This window comes from Aethalodelphis obliquidens, unplaced genomic scaffold (genome assembly GCF_003676395.1).
Source record: "Aethalodelphis obliquidens isolate GAN/ISIS:26980383/991018 unplaced genomic scaffold, ASM367639v1 scaffold39, whole genome shotgun sequence".
Taxonomy (NCBI): Eukaryota; Metazoa; Chordata; class Mammalia; order Artiodactyla; family Delphinidae; genus Aethalodelphis; species Aethalodelphis obliquidens.
This window is the reverse complement of record NW_020837983.1, coordinates 13769792-13786296: the sequence shown is the minus strand read 5'-3', so window position 1 is coordinate 13786296 and position 16505 is coordinate 13769792. Positions and strand designations below refer to the sequence as shown.

The 16505-nt window shown below is 35.8% G+C and overlaps 1 protein-coding gene across 2 annotated transcripts in view; it reads right to left on the bottom strand.

Moving 5' to 3' along the window:
* Window positions 1–16505, bottom strand: part of RIMS2 (regulating synaptic membrane exocytosis 2) — a 566417-nt gene that overhangs the window by 28198 nt on the left and 521714 nt on the right. The window lies entirely within an intron of this gene.

The following is a 16505-nucleotide window of genomic DNA, read 5'->3' as shown; positions in this document are numbered from 1 at the left end:
TATCTAGGCAGGTGGGAAGGTAGGGCACAATGATTCCAGTCCTAACCATGTCATAGCTTGATTGTTGGCTGTGTGTTTTAGGGGATTTCAAAAGTGTTCTGTAAAATGTAAATTATACAATCTAAAATGGTTCTTTCATACAATAAATATTTACTGAGTACTATATATGAACAAGTTCTTTGCTTGATGTACTGGGAAATACAAATATTCATTCAATTAATAGTAATTGAGCTCCCAGTGTATGTCAGGTACCTTTGTAAACACCTAGGACATATAGTGATCAAAGCAGATAAAAATCTCTGCTCTCATGGAACTTACATTCTAGTAGGGGGAGAAAGACACAGTAAATCAGTAAATTATATAGTGTTAAAAGGGAGATAAATGAAAATGGCAAAAAATAAAGTTAAGGGGTATGGGACAGTCTGCGATTTAAACAAGAGCTGTCAGGGTAGGTATCATTGACAAGGCAACATCTGAATAGATGTATGAAGAAGTTGAGGAAGTAAGCCATTCGGATATGTGAGGAAGAGAGTTAGTTAGTTTGAGGCAAAGAGAGCCTGCAGTGCAAAGGCCCTAAGATATGATGTCCTGGTGTGTCCCTGGAACAGCAAAGAGGCCAGGGTAGCTGGAGTGGAGTGAGTAGGAAGGAAAGGAGGTCAGAGAGATAAGAGGCAGAGAAGGGGACAGATCACACAGAGCCTTCTAGGTATGTTAACAGCTTTGGCCATAGCACATCACAATTTAGGAAGTACAAAACAACGCACTCAAGTAATAATCCTCCCAAATCTTTCTAAAAATTAGGAAACTTTCGAATAAGAGTGCTCTAACATAATAACAGCTTTTGGTTGCTTAGACTTAGGATCATCCAGGTTTCTCGCTTCTGTTTTTCTGATAGGCTTTTGTCGTTTCTCATTAATATTCCTACAATTCTCTCTTAGTTCAATTTCCTATTCATTATTCACCTTCCTAAAATACCCGCATTTCAATAGACACTGATAAAACCAGGAACTCTATGAGTAATTTTTCATACCATATTGCTTTTATTCAGAGAATAGAAATGTTTTCATTAAATGAAACTTTCATTCTAAGAATAAAGAGAATCATAGAATTTTGGAAACTGAAAGGACTATTGTAAGTCATCTAAGTCATCCGATGTATTTTTTATAACTGTGGGTCACAAATTTTTAGTGAGTCACGAAAATAACTTATCATTAGGATGATCAGCATTCTAAAAAATAAAATGAAATAAAATATTAGAGTGTAGCCCGTGTAGTTATTGTACCAATTGCAGTATTGTTTCATGAATATGTATGCACCCCTGCGTGTCTGTGTGTGTTCACATGTGTGTACTAAGTTGTGATCAAGAGAAACGTTTCAAGGAAGAGGGACTAAGTGGGAAAATCCTAGGAAAATAAATTGGTCAAGGGTGGAAAAGTTTGATTTTGGCACCCAGGGACATCATAATGATAGTTGAAAGTCACTTAGGAAGGGAATTATCTTGGGTTTCTACTAGTGACTGCATGGGGACAGGGAATCTGAGAACTCAATCAGCGGTCACACTCAAGTTGCTTGGGCCCTGCCTTCTCTATGTTAATAACCTGACTTTATGCACCAGGAAGAGGTTAGTCTGGAATAGCCCAGATGCATCTGTTTCTTCATGAGCATCACTTCTCTCTTGCAGTTTCAGAACAAAGTTGTCCTGGGAAGCTTTTTGATATTTTTTCCTAGAGCTGGGATTTGAGAGTTATAGATAAGTGATAAAAGAATGACACAAAGAGAAACAGGAAGTACTAAAGAGGAAAATCGCCTTATTTCAGGGAAGAAAGCTTCAAAGAAAAAGAAGACTATTGGCACACAGGTATCAGAGAGACAAACCACAGTAATGGCCAAGAGACTTCTAGTCTTGAATGATAACCTGTGGAATATACTGAATTTACTGAGAAAACATAAAATTCAACTTTTTTTTGTCCTATGCTCAATTGTTTTCCTATATAATAAATATTATATAAATAATATTTCTGGTTTACATATATTTTAAAAGTTGATTTACTATTCCTTATCCCATTCTGATATAGGAACTACCAACCCTAAAGGAATTTAAAAATTTATATAAAAAAGAAACTACTGATAAAAGATAGGAAATGTCATTTCCTCCATACCAGAAAGTACATTCAAATGGCTTTGGATGTAGTTTTCAAATGATGGGCTACTATATAGTTTCATTATATAAAACAAAGTGTAATTCCAGAACAATTATAGTCTAGTATTCAAATTATTTATAATATATTTATAACTTTCTTACTCATCCAAAATAATCAGAAAAAGTGACTCACAAATATACATACTAATCGCTTTCTAAATGCAAATTCTGGCCTTGAAACAAGATTCCACTACTGTACAAGAAAATCATATTTTTGAAGAAAAGATATATAGATTGATATCACTTGCATAAAAAAATCATAGCATTCTATTTGATGAATATGAAACATATCACACCAATTATGCAACTTAATTCTTACATCAATCCTGAGAATGTCATCATTATTTCTTCTTTACAGATGAGCTAATAAAGACTCAATAATATTAAATGACTTGTTTAATTAGAAAGTGGCAGAGCCACTGATTTTCTGATTTCAGGTTCAGTGCCCTATACACTGTATCACAGGTGTCTCATACCATATACATAAGCACAGATGAAACACATGCAAAACATAGATGATAGATATAATATGAACTATGTAGTAAATTATTTGGTTCAAAATAAAATAAATATTGAAAAAATATATTTAAAAGCCATAATGTTTATTCTAACTATATACCAATGTTAAATCCATATTTGCCCTTTTAATCAAAACATATTAATATTACATAGCCATATATGTATTTCAGTTCATCAATTCTTAACAGGGCTAGAAAGTTACATGTCATTTATGTATCAGTTTTTGTAATAGTTTCCTCGCCAAAGTAAATCACCAAAATTTTAAAGTATGTTAAATTAGTTTATTCTTGAAATAGAGGCTTGGTCACTGATGTGAATGCATAAAAAGGTTATTTTGTGAAGTAGTTACGTAGTGTCTAGACCATGGATTAGTTCAGCTGGGAACATACTCATGCCTTTGGCAGCCTTGCCCTTTTCTATGCTAGAAATGATGTAGGTGATGATGATGAGAATGCAAACTACTACTAATAAAGAGAAGGAAAGACGAAGTAAGTCCTTTTGGGAAGTATTGGAACAAACAAATAATAAGACCTAGAAGTGGATATGCAAAAAAGAGATAGAAAAAGGACTCTTATTGCTACTCCATTGTCACTATTTAGTGTATCCAGTCAACCCAGAAATGGCTGGTTGCTAAAAGAGATAGGAATTGCTCAGGATAGGCTATAAAGCCACACTGCAGACTGAATTAACCTCTTTCTTCTTGATACACATTTGCTCTTGATAATATAGGAATTCACCTCTACCTCAGTCTTCACAATTGATGTCAATTACCTTTGCCACTTTGGATTATTCCGCCCTACAGCAAATAATTCTATACTAAATAGAAATATTTGTGGATATATTTTGGTTTGTTTTATTCAAAACCAACTCTCAAAATACTTGCAAACAATGTGACCAACAAGGGATTAATCTCCAAAATATACAAACAGCTCATGCAGTTCAATATCAAAAAACCAAACAACACAATCAAAAAATAGGCAGAAGATCTAAATAGACACTTCTCTAAAGAAGACATACAGATGGCCAAAAAGCACATGAAAAGATGATCAGCATTGCCAAATATTAGAGAAATGCAAATCAAAACTACAGTGAGGTATCACTACCTCACACCAGTCAGAATGGCCATCGTCAAAAAGTCTACAAGTAATAAATGCTGGAGAGGGTGTGGAGAAAGGGAACCCTCCAACACTGTTAGTGGCAATGTAAATTGGTGCAGCCACTATGGAGAACAGTCTGGAGGTTCCTTAAAAAACTAAAAATAGAGCTACCATATGACCCAGCAATCCCACTCCTGGGCATATATTTGGAGAAAACCATAATTCAAAGATATATGCACCCCAATGTTCATTGCAGCACTATTTACAATAGCCAAGACATAGGAGCGACCTAAATGTCCATTGACAGAGGAATGGATAGATGTGGTACATATACACAATGGAATATTGCTCAGCCATAAAAAAGAATGAAATAATGCCATTTGCAGCAGCATGGATGGACCTAGAGATTATCATACTAAGTGAAGTAAGTCAGACAGAGAAAGATAAATATCATATGATATCAGTTATATGTGGAATCTAAAAAGTGATACAAATGAACTTATTTACAAAACAGAAACAGACTCATGGACTTAGAAAACCAATTCAGTGTTACCAAAGGGGAAAGGTTGGGGGAGGGATAAATTAGGAGGTTAGGATTAACCTATACATACTATTATATAAAATAGATAGTCAACAAGGACCTATTGTATAGCTCAGCGAACTCTAGTCAATACTCTGAAATAACCTATATGGGACAAGAATTTGAAAAGAATAGATATATATGTATATGTATAACTGAATCACTTTGCTGTACACCTGAAACTAACACAACATTGTAAATCAACTAGGCTCCAATATAAAATAAAAATAAAATAAAAATAAATAATAATAAATAAAAATTAAATTAAAAAACCCAACTCTCAGAGTCCTTTAGGACAGTGATCATGGCAAGGATGGTTTCCAAGTTTGAGAAACTTCCGGCTCCAATATTCTCTTCCACTATTCCAGCCAGTGCTCTGGCTTTGTGATAAATTTATACAGTCTTCATAGTAACATTCTCAAACATTTGAGAGAAAAGAAGAAACATCTCTTCTATTTATAAATGCCTTGGGATTCTAGATGAACATCACCTAGCAACTTCTCATATCACTATGAGATCAATAGCATCACAATTTTGTGAGTGTAAACATTCTGCCCAAATACACAGCAAGGTTTAAAAATTAGATATACATTTCAGGTACCAATGCTAGTAACTATACAATAGTTATAAAAAGTGCGTTCATTTAAACTGCTTTATTCATTCATTATTAATTTATTCATTCACTACTCATTTACTCATTACTCATTTATTCCTTACACCACAGTGTGATGAGAATAATATTAGGTTTGCATGGAAAATAGAGGGATTCTCTTAATTACAATTAAGTCTAATTCCTACTTGTCACTGTTTCTTCTTTTTCTTTACTGGCTAAAGCTTCATGTATTCACTTCAACATACACAGCATAAAAGACTTCTGATTACCATTTAGTTTAACTGAATCATATGTTTGTTGTATATAAATGGTTATACACTGTTTAAACTGCTTGATACCATGCTGATATAAAAATAGAAAACAACATTTTTCACAGAAATTTGGCTTAATTGTCTGGCTGACTTTTAAATTGCAGGCACCTTAATTATTTTTCATTATATATCAAGGCATAAAATTTATAACAAAGTTATTTAAAGTTGTTAAAAATCAAAGGCAGTAAAAAAGAATGAGGATTCTCTCAAAGCATTAAAAATTGCAGGATTTTAAATAGTATATTGCAAAAATAAAAAGCCCAGGAAAAACATTCATGGTATACAGATTCAGGTCAAACATCACCTAGATTGGGCATAAGTGAATTGCTGACTGAAGGAAGTTCTATTCAGAGCTCAGTACCTTTGGTAAACAGTTAAGATTGTGTGCAAAGTGGCCCACTTAGGAACCAAACTAAGCAACTCATTATCAGCTGACACCCACTTAAGGTACTCTGTGTTAAAGACGCCTTTAAAGTAACAGTTCATCTGTCGTGTTGATATGAAACTTCATAATAGGAAACAGCAATACAGATTAAACATGTTTCCCTCCTAAAATTCAATTCAAAATGGTTCCATCTAATATGCTTTATTTATCCTCCCACAATAAGATGAGAAGCTCAGGTCTAAGAAGACAGAGGTTTATTTCCCAGAGAAAACAGTCTCAGTAAGAGGTAAATTTGTGGTGTCATACAAAAAATCTCTAAGAAACGCAAGTAATTATAAAAAGGCAAATCAGTATGTGTTCTAGTTATGGGGATATTCTGTAATGCTTCTCCCCGACCACTGCTTTATAACTTGGATTCTTCTGCTTGGCAACTCCTTCTGCAACTCAGCCTAACAGAGTAGTGTTTCAAATCCCAGCCTCCTTTCCCATACTTGACACCAAACTGGGAAAAGACATTTAGGGAGGAGCCAGAAGTCTCGATTCACAGCCTAAAAAATAACTAAATATGCAACTGTATATATATACATACTTAAATTTGGCCACACCATTCAAAAAGCTTTTCCAGAAATGTTTACTTGCAGTGTAGCCAGCATTTGGACAGAGAAAAACTGTGGTGTAGAATTTCTGAGTTCCTTTATTTTTGGTTCTGTTACTTATTTTTTTGTGATTATCTGGCATTTGATCTAACATCTAGAAGAAAGTCATTGCTTCACAACTCACTGTTATAAACTATTAATTTCATTTCAAATAATAGTGTATTTCACACTATGAAGGCAGCATTTCAGGGGTTCTCTGGGTGAGGCAAAAATACAAACTTTATATCTTAATAAATCTTGTACTGCAACTGAATAAACACTGAAAGACTTTTCAAGGACAGTGACCTTAAAAAATGTAATTGTTACATATTTCATCACAATTCAAGGTGACTGCAATTTTAAACCAATGTAACATTTTTGGTTCTATTTCTAATTTCATTTATTAAAATAATTCATTTTTATTCTCAACTTCAGATTATAGGCTAAGATCAGCTGACAAAGCGTACGTTTTCTGGTTTCTACAGCCACTTAGAAGGTGCTTGTCAGAGAGCACTAGAGTTCAGGAGTCAATGAGAAGTCATAGCACGAGTGAACAAGCCCCTTGTCAACCTTGTAAGACACAGTTTGCCCCCATCCTTGCAGAACTAGAGCTCCACTCACCTCCTTACTCTTAGATCTGAGTCCCACCTCCATCCACAGTCTTATCCCAACTTTACTCTCAACCTCGTTCATTATTACTCGGATCCCGTGATTACCCCGGATTTACCAAACCACCATGTCTCCTTTGCTTACACCACTCTGTGGTTGAACTTTTGACCTAGATGATGGGATGGAAATGTCCCCCTATAACTGAAGTTCCTCTTTGTGTCCATACATTACAGTACTCCTTTTAATACAAGTTTTTGTGAGGAAGATCATAGTTTTTTTCCATAGTGGAGTCCATTAAGAAAAATGTAAAACAGCACTGGAGACTAAATAACTCTATGAGAATCTATTATTAACATGTATTTCTCACTATAATGATCACAATAACTGTAAGAAAAATTCTCCAAATTATATTTTCTATAATGTTCTGTGTGTGTGCCGGTTTAAAAAAAATAATGCCAACAAAACAATTATTGACAGTTATGTCAACAATATTATAATAATCTCTATAAAAACTTTTCCTGGGCTTCCCTGGTGGCGCAGTGGTTAAGAGTCCGCCTGCCAATGGAGGGGACACGGGTTCGTGCCCCGGTCCGGGAAGATCCCACATGCCGCGGAGCGGCTGGGCCCATGAGCCATGGCCGCTGAGCCTGCGCGTCCGGAACCTGTGCTCCGCACCGGGAGAGGCCACAACAGTGAAAGGCCCGCGTACCGCAAAAAAAAACTTCTCCTGTAAATTTCTTATCTGTACGGGCCTCCATTCATTGTTTGTCTTGCATTTGTGGACCACTGCTTAAAATTTTAATGTTTCACGTTAAACACCTATTAGAATTCATTCTTTCAGAGTCATTCTAGAGGGAGCAAGCCCTTACACACTCCTTGAGCTTACTAACATCTTCTACTACAGTTGAAAATAATTTATTCCAATTTTAAGGGACAGTCCAAGAAACAGAAAACAATTACTTTGGTCTACTGAAAACTCCACATACAGTTCCAAACGCTCAGCTTCTGACATTTATTTCCCGTGGTTTAGTTTTTCCCATGTTTTTAGATATTATGTCAGTCTAATGCATAATACTTTTGTTTTATACAATGACTTTCTCTCAAGTATTTTTTCAAAATCTCTACATTCATGTCTAAAACATCTCTATGTAACCTGTCAGTGCTATTCCCCATTTCTTACGTGCTAAAGTATAAGGAAGATAAAAGGTTACACATCCATTAGTGATAGGATCTGATGAAGCCTAGACAGTTAAACTATGGGTTTAAACCTTTTTTACATTTCTGCACATTGAAAAATTGTTCACAAAAAATATATGTAAAGGGTCAATGAATATATTCCTATCAAAAGGTAATCTACTGAAAGTGTTTAACAAAGACAACTGATTGTTAGCCTAGTAGAACTAATTGACCATCCAAACATTTGTTATTGAACAATATTAAATAAATATTTACTGAATGCCACCATGTCCACGCACAGTGCTAAGCAGCAGAAGTAGTAAACTGTATCATTTACTAATTAACTGACCATCGATTAAATCTATTACTTTTACTCATTTATTACTATTTCAACTGATAAATAGAGAAAAGCTAAGGAAACAGATCAAGTAATGCTATGTAATTAAAAATAAAGAGATAATGATGCACTAGCATGTATCTGGAACATGTGTATGCAGCTCAAAAGCATTTAAAATATGAGCACCAAAGCAAAACAAAGACAGCTTAAGTATTCCTGTTTGGATTATAATAATGCCACACTTTCAAGATCATGAGACATTAATTTTAAAAATTATAGGACTAACATTTCTAAAATACAAGTTTGGAAAAGCACAGTATTCAACAGGAAAATAGAACTAAAGGGGAAATCTGAAGAAAAATTACTTTGGTTCTTACACACGCACTCAGAGAGGCATTAAATTGTAGAGGCATAAAATGACTCAGAAAGAATAAACCAACAAAAATATAATCAATTGAAAATAAATCTGCTCTTTAGAAGGTCCAAAATGACCACCATGTTGTCACGTCCAGTGGGACTTTCAAGTCCTCATCTTACTGGCTCCCTGAGCAGCATTCTACAGAGTTGATCACTCTCTGGTCTAAAAGCATTATCTTCTCTTGACTTCCATTGGATCACATTCTTAGAGTTTTCCTCCCATTTCTCTGGCATCTCTTCATCAACCCCTGTGGCTGACTTCATCTCTTCTATCAAATTTCTACCTTTAACATCTTTAACACAACCTGGACCACCTTCTCTCATTATACTTTCCCCCTATATGATCAGCTCCATTTCCAGTTTTAAAAACCATTTGAATTCACTCAAATTTATTATGGAGTGCAGACCTCTTGAGTTTCAGAGCTGATAACCATCTATTTGACATCACCACCAGAATATCTCACAGACCTCTCAAACTACACTCTTGATTTCTTTCCCACAGAAATCTACTTCTTTTCTTATCTTCTCTCTTAATAAATGACATCATCAGCCAAATGGCTGCTCAAACCAGAAATCTGAACAACCTCTTTTATTCCTTATTTTCCCATACTGTATGCCTCTCTCATCCAATCATCATCAGACTCTATTGATTCTACTTCTAAAATAGATCTCATATCTATCCATTTCTCTAATCCTATTCCAAGCCACTTTCACTCTTACCCTCAAGATATTATTCATAAAGCAGCCAGAATTATCTTTTAAAAATATATATGGGATCATGTTACTACCCTGCTATCACTGCAATTACATAAAACACAAACACACAGCATGACCTCCCTCTAAGATTATATTTACTTCTTCATATTAAATGGTTTTCCTTATTACCCATTAAGACTTGTGTGGTGTCCAGTTTCTCTTATTTACTCTAAAAATCACTGAGCATCTTTCTCCATTGTGGTTTTTCTTGTTTTGCCATAGTGATATCCACTACAGAAAGTATTCTGCAATTTTAAATAGATCCTTTCCTCCTTGCTTCTTATATTGCAGTTTAAAGAGAACTATGTAAAGGTTAGTCAATTCCTACCAAACGTGTTTTTCCAGGTCTCATGAAAGGTACTGCATCTCTGGCCAGGAATCCTTCATAGCTGTATCTCAACTTGGAGATTATTTAACACAACAATCACTTGCTACAAGAGGGCTTTAAAACTTAACACCTGCTTCCCTGAAGAACCTGTGACTCATTTATGCAGTGAGCTGCTATTACTGATGAGAAAGTATCACATTCTTTTGATGAAAAACAGTGGTGGTAGGCTCAGAACCTCAGAACCATGATACAGGCTGTCAAGTATTGTATATTATTATTAGTTAACATTTCATAATTTAATAATATTATTATATTATTTGATCCCATCTACATAACTATTTGCACAGTGGTTAATGGTGTGAACTCTGGAATTAGACAGGCTTGGATATGTATCCTAGCTCTTCCACTTCCTAGCTGTATGACCTTGGGCAACTACTTAAACACTCTGTGCCTCAGTATTCTCATCTGTAAATGGGACATAATAATAGTAATGACCTTGTAGGTTGTTGTGAGAATGATCTCATTTAACAGTGAGCATGAAGCTCAGAAATTCCAAATCATCAGCTCCATATTTCTCCTCTTCCAATTAAGACTTCTACTCTTGAAGCACTGCTACCTTCAGGCCGGTTTTAAGATTAACATGAACTGGTGAAATGGATTCATCTTTCAGACATATTTTCATTTTCAAACAATATCCTTAACTAATTGGTGAAATTTCAGGCAGTGCTAAGTGATTTTTAAAAATACCTAGGCAAATTTAGGGAAGAACTGGTACATTTTCTCACATATAAACAAGGCTCTCCTGAGATTTTTCTCTGAGCTCAGTTCTCCTGAGAACCAGCTCTGTTACAGCTTTTCTCTGTCCTCTAAAAATGAACAAAGGCCAAATAATTTCTTTTAAAAATCAGGTGTTCTAGAGGTGTTCTACAGGTGGAGGTTGAGGGGTTGGGGCTCGCTTTTCAGACAGGCATTCGCATGTTATAGAATTATCTGTGCATATATTTTTAACATATTCAAATTTCATTAATACTATATAAGAAATTTAACACCAGCCTCTGTGAAACACTCCTTTGAGGCAGAGGGAGAACACCACACACAAATATTACACATTAACCTAACAGCATTACGTTGGACAAGACAGGTTCTTGATTAAACCAAGCCTGACAAAGCAGCCACCTCAAGGTGATTCATTCCACTTTCAGGACATAAGTTTATCAGGTAGTTTGCATTACTTCATGACTATGATGTGAACATCACAAAGATTATTAAAGTGTCACATGCATTTACAGAAGTTCAGAATTTCCCCTAACATTGTATACGTACATAAACAGGTCCACAATGTGGAATACTGTACAGTACATTTATTTATATTTTAATGTAAGTCCATATGTGAATAACTGCTCACAGATTTTATTTTATTCAAGTGGTCAGATGGATTCAGGATAAATTTATGTCCCCAAATGATTTTGCTATGTTTTATCTAGCATTTTCACGTGGGTGGAGTGGAAGGCGGAGGGTCTTGCTGCATCGACTACTCCTGCCACATTGACTGTAGAACAACTTTGAAGATGTGGAAAGTGTCAATTTAAAATATTCAAACTATTGGTTTTGCCTCTTCCCTTACTCAGTGAGAAGTAGCTATAGCCATTCTCTACATAAATCATCAAAGCAAAAAGGCAAAGTTTGAACTGAATGCTTCAGAAGTAGTTCCTAGTGGATGAATTCTTTCAATCATTTCATATAGTGTAATTTTTAAAATTATAGCTTCTAGTTGCATGAAAAATAACTTTTAAAACTTGTGTTGAAAATTCAATTGGTTTTATATGGTCCTAAGTTGCTCTCTTAACTTAGAGCCCATCTGATCATTTATTTTATTTATTTTATTATTATTTTTTTTGACCACGCCTTGTGGCATGGTATCTTAGATCCTGGACCAGGGATCGAACCCGTGTCCCGTGCATTGGAAGTGCAGAGTCTTAACCACTGGACTGCCAGGGAAGTGCTGAGCCCACCTGATCATTTAAATAGGTTTCTGCATTTGGGTCATAATATATTTATGAGACATGATAACAGTTTAAGAAATTTACTATTTAAAAAAACCCTCTCACACATCTTTTCTAATGTAATTCTTTTTTGAATATAATAATAGACATACATTACATAATGAAATTTTGTGGTATTAAAAATTATATGTAACTTTCTATTCTCAAAATTAATTTGTTTCTGGTAAAAGAACTGGATAATTATATTGTGTGTTACTACCACAAATTTTTTGTAGTTTCTAGGCCTGATAAATCATTTTGTATTTGGGGGATTAGGAAGAATGACAATAACTTTAAGATCTGAAAATGTCTTGAGAATGTACTGGTATAATTTCTGTCTATAAGTACAACTTTACATGAAGTCAATCAATTATACTTCTCTTCTAAATATTTGGAAAGATGCTTCCTAACCTCCTGTACTTCCAGGGTCATGGAAGTCTTAGAGACACAACCCTTTACATTTCATTCCATCCTTGGTCCTAGTAAATTGAAGAAAATGTATCGTGATTCGTATCTCTTATATATAATGCCACTTCACAGGTGTTATGGCTGAATTGTGTTCTCTCAAAATTCATGTGTCCAAGTCCCAACCCCTAGCATGTCAGCATGTGATTGCATTTGGAGATAAGGTATTTAAAGAAGTGATTAAGTTAAAATGAAGCCTGTATGAAGCGTTCAAACCTAATCCAATGTGACTGGTGTTCTCATAAGAAGAAATTTGGGCACACAAACTGACACCAGGGATGTGTGTGCACCAAGAAAAAACCATGTGAACAGGCAGCAAGAGGGTGCCCTCTACAAGTCAAGGAGAAAGGACTTCCAGCCTCCAGAACTGCGAGAAAATAATGTCTGTTGTTTAAGCCATGCAGTCGGTAGTATTTTATTATGGCAGCCCTAGCTGCCTATCCTTTGGGATAGATTAAGTCCCCTATAATCTTTCTCTTTACAGTGCTTTCAAAAGCTTTCATTTTTTTCCCTAAAGGTTTAAGAAGTTTACTTAGCATATTTAGATCTATTCTAATTTTTTTTAAACACCCTGTACAATTTTGATGTCCCAATAAACCAGGTCTTTTTGTATCATAAAAGTTTAGCTGTAAAGTGAATTTCCATAAATCAAATGGTATTTTCTAATTACTTTTGCTGTTTTAACAGCTGGTGTTTCTATGCCAATGGTGGATATTATGTTTCCAGTTTAAAAAAAGGTAAATTATTTACATAGTCTCTTAAAAAAACACACGTGCCAGAAAAACCCCAGACTTTTCATTACATTTTTATATACATAAGACTGTTTCTTAAGTGCAGAAATTGTACTTTATTGATGATATTATTTGCATTCCCAGAGCCTACCACCATGATTGGGGCCTAGTTCACTGATTTGCTTCTAAGGACACTATTTTACCTAAATAAATTCTGCTAAAGGAGCTGTTCGTTACCAACAGGCATACTCAAATTCTCATTTCATTATTCTGTTAAAGAAAAGGGTTAAAATGAAAACTGCTCATACCAGCTTCTGTGGTGAATGTGAATGAATCATCTGACTACTATTATCGTGGATGTGGCTCTTGAAATTGATTTTTCTGCATTAGCATTCCAAATCATTACTTACAATTACATGTTTTTTGATATTTAAAAGGCTCTACCGAATGCAGTTCTAACTTACCCAGTTCAGCAAAGTAAATGGATGCCCTGAACACATCTTTTATTACCTCCACTTATCAGGAAGCAAATCAAAAGTAAACATATGTTTCTTACTTTCATCATATGAAGTGTTCAGTACTAGAAGCCAAGCTAATTTTTTAAACACTGAATACATTAAAAATTAACTGTGTCATTTTCTACCTAATTAAATATAATAGAAATGTAAAATCTTGTATTTCTAGTTTGTCTTAATCCAATATCATCATTTAAACCTGTGATGCTGAATTCTTATACCCCTCAAATTGTTCATTTGCTTTCATGACCATCTCCTTCTCCTAGACATCATTAATGACACATATCAAACTGAAGTGAGTTAAAGTTTATTTTGTGAATATTTTGAAAATTTTGTGATAGTTCTGAAAGAATATAGAAAACTGAAGTGTTGTTACTAAATTAGTGTTGGAATGCACTGATCCACCTAGCAGTTTTAAATTCCCATAAATTTAAGTATGTATTTATGATCCTAAACCTATGTCATTCACACACACACAGACACACACACACACGGACAAAGCAAATATATCTAATTATGTTCTTGAAATTATTTCAAAGATCAATTCTTATGCTAGGATTAAAACTTCGTTTCAGTGCACATTGGCATAGTTTTAAGATAAAAATAACTACTGATGCTGGTACCAACCCAGATTTACAAACTGATATGATAAATATTTCTTCTTTTCAGCCTCCAGTCCCCATGCCCTGGCCCCAGACTTCTTTATTGGTGTCTGGATTCTTTCACAACCCACTCATTGGCATTCCTGCCTCCAGTCCCTCCCTTTTAATCTATTCTGGACATTTTTGCCAGGTACATTTTCGTAGAATAGATTTATTATCAAGTCTCTTTCTAAGAAAAACAACAAACAAACCTTCAGCGAGTTGAGAGCACAAAATCTATTCCACCCATCTTGGAATTCAGGGCTTCAGACAAAAAGAACTTTCCAATGTCACTCCTACTTTTCAAACACATACAGCTTTAATCAAACGTTGCTACTCTATTCACTGCCCCCCACACACCTTTTTGCTTCACATTTCTTATTTTCTTTCATGTGAGCCCATTATCAGGGTGGGGAATTCGTCTTCTTGTCCAAAGCCTCCTCTCTGCCAGAGCTAAGTGCAACCCTGACTCTTCCTTTATCCTGGAGCTGGAAGCTATTGGATCCCTCATACCCTCAGCCTCTAGACCATCAGCATCACTGATAGAGCTTCTAGTCTGACTCTGAATATTGCCATTTCTAGGCAGTTTCTCTTGTCACCTCGCCCCTCCCCACTTCCTTTCATCAAGTGGGTCCCAGTTTCATCACATCTCTCTTTACAGCACACTTTAGACTGTGAGTCAGGATGCTAAGGAAGAGGGTCCTGCTCTATAGCATCTCCATCACCATCCAGTTCAACTTTCCTTCCTCCCAATCCTAGGCTTATGAATTCAAGGTCCCAGGGGCCTTGTAAATACAGAGCCTGTTAAAGACACGAACGTGTGCTGGTCAGAATGCTCTCCTGCATCCCTGCTTATATACAGTGCCTGTCCTTCAAGATTCAGTTTCATTCCACCAGCTCTCTGAATCCCCTGGCCCATAGTGATGCCTTCCTACTCTGAAATCCCTTTATCTCGTTCACTCTTTGGGTACTTATCATAGTCTACCTGCATTATTACTGAACTTTTCTTTTTCAACTGCCTACTGTACATCTTTAGTTGAAAGTTCTAGAGATATAAACCTCTCAAAATATCCCCAAATGCCTCATCCTCTGCCAAATTTGCTCCTAATTCTGTACTCCCTCTCTTAGCACGTGACAGTACCATTCATTCACTCAGTCCCTCAGGCAGAAAACTGGGGTCATTTTTGACTTCTCCCTCTTCTTCACACCCCCATCCATATCTAATCAATCATCAAGTCCTAATTCACACCTTCTAAATATCTATGAAACTGATTCTTCTTCATCCCAAGTTCAAGGCCCCACTTCTGTTATATAAGACTCCTAATTTGTTGCTCTATCTTGTGGCCTCTCCCGTTGCGGAGCACAGGTTCCGGACACGCAGGCTCAGCGGCCATGGCTCACGGGCCCAGCCGCTCCACAGCCTGTGGGATCTTCCCGGACCAGGGCACGAACCCGTGGCCCCTGCATCGGCAGGAGGACTCTCAACCACTGCGCCACCAGGGAAGCCCCAGATGATCTATTTAAATAGCAAGTTAGCCCATGTCACATTGCTTTGCTTAAAAATTTTGCAGTGGTTTTCCTTCTCTTGGCCTAAAAGGCATGCCTACTATCCTTCTTTCTCTCTTGCTTCTTCCTGCCTCTCACTCCCAGCTCTAGCAATACTGGATTGTGTGAGCTGCCATGCACCTTCCAGGCTACTACTTCCCTCCCACATGTATTTGAAGGTGGGATACCTGGAATGCCTTCCTCCCTCCTTTTCTCTTTACCTAGACATTTTCTACTTATATGTTCAGGTATCTTCCAGGGAACAAGTTCTAATCTCCTGAGGAAGTAAATGCTCCTTCTCTGAGATTCCACAGTATCTGGAGTCTGTCTCTACTACACAGTATTAAAAGCTATGTCATAATTATGTTCATTTATTCATTCAAGTACTTATTGAATACCTATGACAGGAAACTTTTTGTGCCATGTAATAGACATTCAATAAATGATTTTTGCTAATGAATGAGTGAATATGCCCAACTGAACTTTAAGAGGAACACTGTTATATTTTATTTATTTGAATTTATTTCCATTCACCCTCATGTCCTTACTCTACGTCTAACATAGTATTTTATATGTAGTAATAGCTCAAAACACACTTTGCTT